The 10,688-nt window shown below is 35.7% G+C and overlaps 1 protein-coding gene across 2 annotated transcripts in view; it reads right to left on the bottom strand.

The window, feature by feature from the left end:
• LOC124357758 overlaps positions 1 to 9,600 on the bottom strand; it is a 47,010-nt gene extending 37,410 nt beyond the window's left edge. Inside the window, exons 1-2 of one of the 2 annotated variants that reach the window (XM_046809814.1) lie at positions 9,126 to 9,600; positions 6,351 to 6,594 (exon numbers count right to left, since the gene is read on the bottom strand). The gene's annotated coding sequence lies outside the window, so the exon portion shown is untranslated. The remainder of the gene's footprint in view (positions 1 to 6,350; positions 6,595 to 9,125) is intronic. The other variant, XM_046809799.1, reaches the window with a different exon arrangement.
• Between the last annotated feature and the right edge of the window lie 1,088 nt (positions 9,601 to 10,688).

Consider the following 10,688-nt stretch of genomic DNA (forward strand, 5'->3'; position numbering starts at 1 on the left):
GTATTGCATGAGCTTCCTTCATCGGTGTTTAAGTGTTATAAATAAAACTTATATAACAGCCTATGCATAACAAACTTGGCGATGCCTCTGGAGGAAAAACAAGCGCGCTAGGTGGGGGGGGGCGAGATTGGCGCGAGATGCGAGTAGGAGTGACTCCTAGTTTTCCTGGAAATGCTGACTGCACAAGGTGAGACTTGTTCATGATAGACAGGCACCTGAAGCCGGTTTACGCTCAATGCCGAATTATGAGAAGCGTTACATACAGTTACAGAGACATGACGTAAGTTATTCCTAGCAGTGTTGCATTGACGTTGAAGCAGATTTTCTGGAGTATACATATATCCTTAATGTAATATTGCAAGGGCTAAATCGCCATTTACCCAACACCAACCTCAAGACAACCAGTCATTGAGGTTATGCCAAAGAAATGCCCTTGCGCGCAGGGGCGTAACTAGGTCTTGATTTGTGGGGGAATTAATACGATTGCACAGCAAACCACACCGAGGATTACAGAATAAATGAGAACATACATAAATTATATACGCCTAATTCAAAGCAAAAAATTTAACTGCAGCATTTTAAACAAGTTGGACTTGCAGAGCAAACCACACCGAGGATTACAGAATAAATGAGAATATACACAAATTATATACGCCTAATTCAAAGCAAAACATTTAACTGCAGCATTTTAAACTAGTTTGAAATTTTTTGGGGAGGGGGCTATTCCCTTTATTCCCCAATTGGTTTCGCCACTGCTTTGCACGAACTCTTGCTATGGAAATTGTTTAGTTCGTCTCCGAGTTAATCGTGGAATTAATAAATAATACGTTTCGACATATTTCGTATATTAGGATGGCAGGACCAAGGCTTTCCAAGGTATCCATGTGCACTGCAGTGGGTGGCAAATAATGATCACCAGAGCTGCAGAGGCTGCAAGTTTCCTGGTTTTACGTCCTTTTCTGACACCTAGGACAGTCGGTTGTATTAAACAAGGACTAATTTTTTAGGTATCACCTCACTTACTATGAATTTTCTCCTACCTATTGCCTTTTAACCATCTTTTATTTTTGTGCTACTGTCAATGAAACATTTATAGCAAAGTAGACTTTGGACGTGATTTGGTTTTATAATTTATACGACCTGACGGCAATCTCAAACTTAATACGTGTGTTACTTAATTAGGCCCCTAAATTTCATGTTCCTTGATTCTTACTTAATTTTCTATTTGCTTAAGCAAGTGTTGTTTCGTCACGTCCTGTCTAATTGTCTGCAACCTATCGAGTTTTTCAACATTCACATTCTTAGACCTTTATTTTTAGATACATTTTATATACAAAAACAGTTTATTGCAATTTTCCCCCAAGCACTTGAGAAACGTTTGTACGTAACTTCAGTGAACATAACCTCCAGAACCCGGTGCACAATTGAGTGCACTACGATGTTTTAGACACGATCTCTAAGTACGGTGGAGTAACCGAGTTTTCTACACATGACGAAGCTATAAAATATAGTGTAGTGTCGATGAAGAGGTAATTGTGCACTTGATAAGACAATGATAATACCTCTTCACCTAGATTACAATATATTTTGCTGTCTAGCTGTGTCTCTTGTCGAAACGATGTAAAGGGTTTATTTGAGCTTCTTCATTATCGACTTTTTTGGATCTCTTCAGATGAACATGACTCCAGATTCCAGGAGTCAAGTCTGTGACAGCGTCAGATTCCAGACGCTGCACTACGTAAGAGGAAGGTGAACTGAAGGTAAAAGCAACATTGAACCAACATTTCCCACCATATAGCTACGTTATCTGTTTACAGCTGTACTTTTGTTATCGACATAGCCTAAACGGTAAACAGAGTCACGATATCTACCTGCTAACTAGGACAACGAGAGTGTTTATACGCACATCTGTGCTACTTGTATCAATGGTTATCATCGTGTAGTAATACATCGATATAAAATATTGTGTACTATAAGCAGTGAGATACGTAAAAAATATGACTACCGAAAGGATTCTCAAATTATCGGAATCCTCAAGTAGGACATATTACTAGATTTAAGTAAGGAGTATCTCTACTGTTCTGTTATTTACTTTTAGGTTATGCTGGATGTGACGAATCGTATTAAAATCAGATTTAAAGTGCTTACTTGGAAATACCTTTAAGTTGGAATTATTTGGTGGAACAATTTGCAAAAGCTAACATGAAAAGTGATCATTACCATACATAATGTAGTATATAAAGAGTTCAAAAAAGTGTGTCACAAACTCATTTGTCTGATAGTACTCATAATTACAAACAAAAAATGTTCTATAAACATATGTCGAGAAATGTGTCATTTTAGCCGCTAGCCGCCATTTTGTATTTTTTAAACAAATAATATCTCTAGAACTAGTAAAGCTACATATATATTAAAATTTTGCACATATTTTGTGACAAATAAAGGAAATACTTAAAGAAATAATTGTGTGATTTGATTTAATATTTACAAAATGGCGCCCGTTAAAATATGTAGAAAGTCAACTAACAAAAAACACAGTATAATTAATTATAAAAAATTTACAAGCTACCAATTATTTTGTAATTTTTACTACAATTCCAACGGTACTTTGTTCAATGAAATCCGTCAACGCATAAGCGAGTAAGACCACTTTAAAGGCACGGTGGCACAAGGTGGGAGCAAAGACATGTTACAGTTGTGAGGCATCAGCTGTTAGTTGATCCCGGCTTGTGCAAGCGTACCTTTAAAGTGATCGTGCTCGCTTATGCGTTGAATTTTGAGGTCCAGCGCTAGAGCTGCGCCACGTAACTTTGATTGTTACCTTTCAAATATTTGCTACCTGACCTCTCACTTCACAGTCCGGGCGCTCTCTTATTCCGGACCTCAATTTACAGCATTCGAGAGTTGTCTCTTGTGTCTTGTGATGTACAAAGATAGTAGGCCTATATCAATCAAAATGTTTAAACAGGCAAAACATTGCTGAGAACACATAGGAACAAGTTTCATACGAAGAAGTAGACTTTAGCTGTACCACCAAATCATGTATTATAATAGATGAAGAATTTTATATTCTATTACAGCGCAAGCCATAGTCAGGTACCCGAAGTACTGAGCATTACTACCTACTTATAAAGGGATTTGATTTTTTGCGTGTTCGATATAATCAGGTAAAACACGTTTGTGAAGACGCCAGTAATGATTTAGAGACATGCACAACTTGTCCAATTGCTCAAATAGTAACATGACCTAATACCCCTCCACCGCCCCCTCCACCACGAGTCGAGGTGAGCAGGTCGGCCTTAGAGAAGAATGACGTCATAATGAGGCAATGCAAGTGGGCGCACCTCTCCTATACCGCACTGCAATCATTGCATATCGGCCGCCAACCCTCCCATTGCAGATTAGCGCCTCTATATATAGAGGAGTTAAATTCATAAGGCACAAAATCGATTAGCGATGTTAATCGATTTTGAGATTTATCGACTTGCAAAGGATTTAATAAACGTTGATAGTTTATTACTTTTTAAACGTTTTATCCATCTATAGGTTTTTGATACTAAAAGGTAGGTTTTTAAATCCTTTTATATTGGAGGATAACATTCCGAAAAATGATAGGTTATTAAAGAAAATGGCATGTAAAATTGCGGTAGAATCTAATAATAATAATATAAATCTCAATATTAAAAAATATTAAACTGTTTATTTCCTTTTCATATCGATGAGGACATATATGTTTTAACCGATGCGATGTTCTTTTACTACATTCAAACCGAAACGAAAGAAACATGCAACTAACGTGCGTTAAAGGCTATCGACATTACATTATAAAGGCTAGTGTACTGTGGTTATATCATAATTTAAATCTGTAAGTATGCTAAATTGATAATCTTCAGAACTGTATTTTAAAATAACACACTGTTTAAAAACTCTGAGAGATCCTCAGAGCAACTGTATAAGCATTGTCCATGATCAGCACCTTGTTTACAGAATTTCAGTTCATCTGATTTGTTCAGATCTGTTCCCACATTATCCCAAAGTGGGGGATGCTGCTCTCTAATGTGTTGCGATTATAATATGTCAGTGAATATTTTAGAAACGGCAGCCTTTCTTCTAAATTAGGCGTATTTCGATAGAAAGTAGGAAGGGCCAATGCCGCAGGTACTCGCCATGTGGTAACCTCACTACCACAATATGAGACCAATGCCGCAGCTTGTGTTAATACGTGGACATATTTACATGTATAGAGAATTATTTGTAGAAACATATTTTCACGGGTCTTTTTCGTTTAAGGGCCAGCACCTTACAAACATACTATACCTGACTGACAGTGCATTTAATCGTTTTTTTGGTCTTATTAGTTCGTAGGGCAGTAGTCCAGGTACTACTTCTAGTATAAACTCGTCTTATTTATCAGTGATAAACGCGCGCCGCTTATCTTTTGCCTGTAATGAAACCTGCGTTAGTTCTGTCTGAGTTTTGTGTGTAAAGCGTGGTGAGTTGTTCTGGGCTTGGACTTTGCAAGCTCGAGTTATTTTTTTTTTAAAGAGCAAGCAGCGCAAAGCGCTGCGCAGCGGGCAAGCATCGCGTGATATGAGTTTTGAATAGGCAAGCTAGGGTCTTTTGTGCTGGCCCTTAAACGAAAAAGACCCATTTTCACTACTCCACATAGAGAGTTCACACTCAAACAGTAAGTTACAGACAACAATGTTGTGATCGACAATAATGTTGTGATCGACAATAATGTTGTGATCGACAATAATATAATCAACAACTACATCTTCATGATAAATTACGAAACTGAGGTGAACAAAGATATAATTAGCTGGACCATAAAAATTGATTGTCCTCGGCAGATAATTAATTTATTGAGCGATTAATTGAGTGTTGTATTACAATGGCCAATAAAAACTAACTTATTACTCTGCAATGTTAGAGAATGTGTAATGGGCTTATTAATTGAGTTAGTCTATATTATAACAGCACACGCTGTTATTTTTGTTCTAGAAAATTTAACCATTCTCGGTATTCCCTTATTTTGTTTACCTTTAGTATATTCACAGTCGACAGTTGCAAAACACTTCATTAAAATTAGACCTTCAATTTAATAATCCTTATTAATTAATTTAAGAAATTAAATGTACGCGTAGTTTTCATCTTTACAATAACCTCAATAGATCATTGAAGATAAACTGAACAGTAATGTTATCCTAGAAACATGTTCCGGGAACTTCTCAGTATTCCTTATCTGGCGTTTCTCGAGTTAAGATAAGGTGATAGAAACGTAATCAACTTCTAGAGGACAGGAAATGATTAACAGTCTAGCAATAAACATAAACAAAACTTGTATTTTCTGATTCTACTGCTATTACATCCTGGAATTATATTTACGAAAAAATACTTTTCAGTGTAAAGCTTAGATATAATATACAATTAACACTAAAAGTTTATAACTCCAAAATGCAAACGATTTTCTTTCTTGAACTTCAACTTTTAACGTATCTTCTATTTTTTATCATATTTATGATATCAAAACTAGATCAAACCACGGAGCAGGAAAGTTTTATGTATAATTCGTTCATACTCTTACTACCAGTATATTTTCTTTTAAGAATTTCACCAACGCAGAGAATGTTTTTGGTTTAATCAAGTTTTAGATTTATTTTTACACAACGATTTTACACAAATTTCTCAGACACTACTATAAAACTTTTATAGATAAGAAATATCTTATTCTCTCCAGCAATCTTTTACGTAAATACTGTAAAAAGTATAACCGTGTCCCATTGAACCTATTTGTAAGACGCCTTCTTCACATGTATACAGTTGAAGAAACATATTTATAATGTACTTTCTTTATAAAATGGGTCTTAAATTGCAGTAAAAATCTTTTTTTAAATAAACGTTTTTCACGCCAATAACCAATTGCCCGACCTTATAAATATATAAAGAATTGGGGGAACAAACAAATTTTAAATGACATCCTAGCCTACTATCTGATAAATTTGACGTATCCTGTGCAATTCCTGATTACATTGCGTGCAAGTTTCTATAGTTTGTCGTCTCAATGCGTACCGGTACAGTACTTTACTCATTAAAGTGGTTTTATATCTTCAATTAAAAAATAAACGCTGTTTAAGGTATTTAAAGAACATTAAAGTTGTAAAGCTACCTTTTAATAAATATTTAAATCATTTGTTGTGTTGATGTTAAGCTTTCTCACGGTTGACTGTCACTATTCACGAATAGCTAGAATATCCATACAAGGAACATCAAGAAATCAAACAAGGGAAGTGCGACGAATCTTCTTTGGCATTAATTAGATTTAATTCCCCACGACTATATGAGGTTACCTGGGCTGCTGTGACGTGCCGGGGTGAGACGAGCCATACAAACACGCAGAACAGAACCAATAAAACGTGTCAATGTGAGGTACAGCTACAGGTGTAAGTCGCGCATGCCTGTGTCACGTCTGTTGCCAGGTAACCGTTCTGCTCCAGGCTACAGTTGCCTCCCCGCGCTGGGCCAGGCTTTCCTTCCAATTACGTGTACAAGTGGTAACAGTCAATACCTCATCAGCGTATGCATCACGTTCCCCTTTGAAAGTACCTCAGTAAAGCTTCAAGTAAAAACAGAAAATGAACAGTAAAGTATTTTCAGCACTGTCCCAGTTTGGGATGAGTTTTAAGTTTTGTTATTATCATTAATATTAGCTACTAAAAAAGTATAAAAATTGAGTGGCTAGGACAAACAAGTAAACCAACGTATTTTAGACTTTCCCTCTTCAAATTTATTAATTTGTTACCGAGTCACAGTTAAAAACCATTAACCTTCGAACATGTAATAATGTAATGTACATGAAATGTTTCGATCGGTACGGAGTAGTTCATTGTAGGAGTAATAACTTTAACTTTACAAGAGAATAAACTCATTCATAAGACAGTGGCGTATCTAAGATTTGCTTTGGGGAGGGGGGGGCAAACTCGCCAACCCCTATTCATATCGGCGGGTGGAGTAGACACGTAGTTTTTTTGTAAATAATTCTATTAATGACACTGGATATTTTACAAATTTCTAGAATATTGTGAAAGGATTTTATTACACAGAAATTAACCGCTTAACGATAAATTAGCTCGATTTACCAATTTCACCAAACCAGACAATTAATTCGATCTACGGGTTTGGTGGAAGTAACTATTCAAATTAGTCTTTAAGTCAAAGCAATTTATAAGTTTTTTTGAGATCTTAGAACTTAAAGTTCATAGAATATACAAGTTGATTTACTGCTAGGGTTATAAATAGTGTTATGTTATAATTAGGTGTGGAAGCAGAACTTTATTTTTCTTACACGGTTTGCGATTATAATTATCAATTATGTTGCAAACATGTATAATCCTGTTGAGTAACGTGACTAAATACGAGTTCTCTTTTTTCTGCCAACATATTTTAGTATCGGTTAACGACTTCTCAGCGGATGTTATTACAAAATCAAAGGAAATGACGAACTATTCCGATTGTGGAACCATAATTGAACAGGTAGGCCTACAATAGAAATACGCCAGTGGCGTCGGTAATCCGATATGATCGGAGATGGTAACACGAGTATGATTACGACACCAAAGAGGGATATTTTTGTTTCAGGTTTTCCCACTGTGTCGCAGACATCGTAGAGCTGCGAGCTGACGAAGTGATCTTGTGGTGATTATTATACTCAAGGACGTGAATATCCAGGGTTGTTGTGGTTACCCTATAGCATTACATTTCACAACCAACGGATTAATTCAATATATATAAACTGGTTTAGAAATCAGGTAAAATTTTGGTAAAGACTGATTAAATTTAGCCATAGAATATTAATTGTACTCGCCTGTAATGTTTTTGTCATTAATTTAATTTGACGTAACAATGTAACCTTTTTTGTCCTGATAATACAGCATGCTATTGTTGCTTTGAAAATAATGGTTGTAAAAAGAGCGTGACCTATCTCTTTTTCAGTTTATTAGAGTACAACCATCTGTAACTCGTCACACAAAACGTATTAAGAATTATACCAACGGCTATAAACATTCATCAGCAATAAATCAAGGAAATTTGGCAAAATATATATGACCCATTATATAAATTGTATAGGCATAAATGTATTGGAATTAATCCTACGTATATAAAATAGGTCTTTTAAGCAGTATGACATAAGCTTGTGAACGCCGTTAATACCATAACTGGTTTTAGGAAACACACATAAGTTCAGTTTGTTATGGCGGATGTTCGTATTTCTGCAGTAATTTTATACCGGTTATTTATTGTACAGTATATATAAAAAATGAAATGTGTTATAGAAACTCAAGCAATACTAAACATTTCTGCAGAACGTGGTTCCCTCTTCTGAATTAATACGTGAGAAATTTTGTCCTGGTTATTCAACAATGCAGACTATTTCAAGTTATCTAAATTGTTGGCCTTTTATATATCCACATACAAGTTATCACGTCCCAAACAGAATGCTCAACCCTTCTAAAGTCTAGGAACCAAAACATAACTAGTACCTATTATATAACTTATATTAGTATTATTATAACTTGTATTATAACTAGTATTAAACAATCATGTATGATTTTTTAGCTATATATAAATATGTTAGCCAATAAAGAGATGTCATCGCAGCAGCTTTATACAAATAAACGGTTAAACTATTATTACTCTTCAACTTTGTTTGACAGCGTATCTACTTTCTTACGATTTTTGTCCAAAGGGATATTTTGATTACACTGTTACTACGAAGGGGTTTTATTCTCGCACAATATTACAAAATGGCAGTGGATTCAGTTGCCTTTCTCTCAGTCTAATGTACTATAAATGGATTCGCTTATGATACTGAGAATCTGTCCGTAGGCATGCGGACTTAACAGCTGGGGTGTGAGAGGTTATCACGTTGGATGATTTGAATTAAGTACACTGCTATATAAAGAATGGACGCCCCTTTTTGACAGTCAGTATCCCTAATTATAGAAGAAAAGCGTAGGAAGCGAAGCACAATAGTTGGAGCGCTGGCCAAGGCCGAGAGGAAATCCTTGACTGTTGTGCCAGGCGACACAAGCACTAAGGTTAGCCGAGGTGAACGTATACTTTACCTTGCAGCTGTACTGGGTGACGTGAGATGTGTTTGGTGCCACTGCCACCTGGATATCCTCCACTCTCAGCTGATCCGCTGTCGATGATATCAGCTGACTCTCCAGTCTGTCACGAGCTTAACCACCATCATTGGCCGCACGCTGATACGATTACAGGAAATCCTGTTCCTCTCCCTTTTGAGTGATTTTAGTGGAAACCGTTTTCGGAGCACTGAGAAAATAAATATATACTGCCGGAAGTTCACAGTAAGAAGTTAACACATACTAAATGAAAACCACACGCACACGAATGCAGTTATAGTCTTGTTAGTTTAAGAACACAGAGGTTTTAAAATAATGACCGGAGCGATTGAGCCTCCGTTCATTGTAGCGAAGCTAGTGCCGAAGCTGTAGAAACAAAGGATAAGGAGCGTCTAACGGGAATACTGCCGACTCGCAACTCGCTGGCAGGACCGCGACTGGTTCACTGGCAGCAGATCCCCCCCTCTCCATCTCTCCTTTCAGGCTCAGCCTCTCAGTGCGGTACTTCACTAGTCACTAGTCACGACAATTCGAGTACCGACTCTCCCAGGGGGTGACGATGTCCCAGGACAATAATTAAATGTTAATAATAATAATGGAGAACGAGTAAATGAGCTAGGCTTTAATCTGTTCAAATTCGAATTCACTTTGGCTAGATTTTACTGGCAGACAGATTAAAATTATGACTCATCTTAAATGACCTCACCTTGAGAATGACCTTGAAAATCGAGTAGAATGCTCAACTGACAAAAATAAATCTTGTAATTCTAAAAATTAATCAAAATTTTAAAAAGATACTCTAAAAATGTTCCTTGAACACGTACATATTGATACACAAAAGCAACATTACTACGTGCGTTATATAACCTGTGGCTTCCTATGTTCAGATTTCTTATTTCGAATCAATTTTTTAAGTCAGAAGACTTCGCAAACGTTTTAGATAAACAAAAAGCAAGAAAAGCTTGTTAATAATGAAGATGGACCTATTGAAAACTCAATTCTAATCTCATCACAATGCATAAGAAAATTAAAATGTTATTGTATTTAAATATTTTATACTGGCTAGCCATTTTTCCAAATAGTTTACTATTTGTTATTTTTGTAATTATTGTTGAGAAAAATGTAATTATTTATTCATTTGTGAAGTTGCCTGACGATGGATCCACGATTCTGAAAGGCCTTGCAAAATTAAATTAATATTGGAATATGTGTTATTATTCATTAGAGGTATTAAAAGAATACAAATGATCTATAGTAACTAAAAAATCAAATAAAAATCTTAATAAATTACAAAAAAATGTAAAATAGTGTAACAAACATGTTGATACCGTAAGCCAATACGCACTATACAAGCTCATAAACTTATTTTTCTTGAAAACTATAATGTTTGCTAAGAAATATATTGATCGTCCGCTGTGCTAATTTTGCTAGAGGCCGAAAGGCATTCCATTTGTTGTGGAAAAATGTGTGTAAATTAATAGAATCAACATGAAACTACTCGATACTTTTTCAGATAATATTTTTCTTTATAAGTAACAATTA

The sequence above is a fragment of the Homalodisca vitripennis genome, chromosome 1 (genome assembly GCF_021130785.1).
Source record: "Homalodisca vitripennis isolate AUS2020 chromosome 1, UT_GWSS_2.1, whole genome shotgun sequence".
Lineage (NCBI taxonomy): Eukaryota > Metazoa > Arthropoda > Insecta > Hemiptera > Cicadellidae > Homalodisca > Homalodisca vitripennis.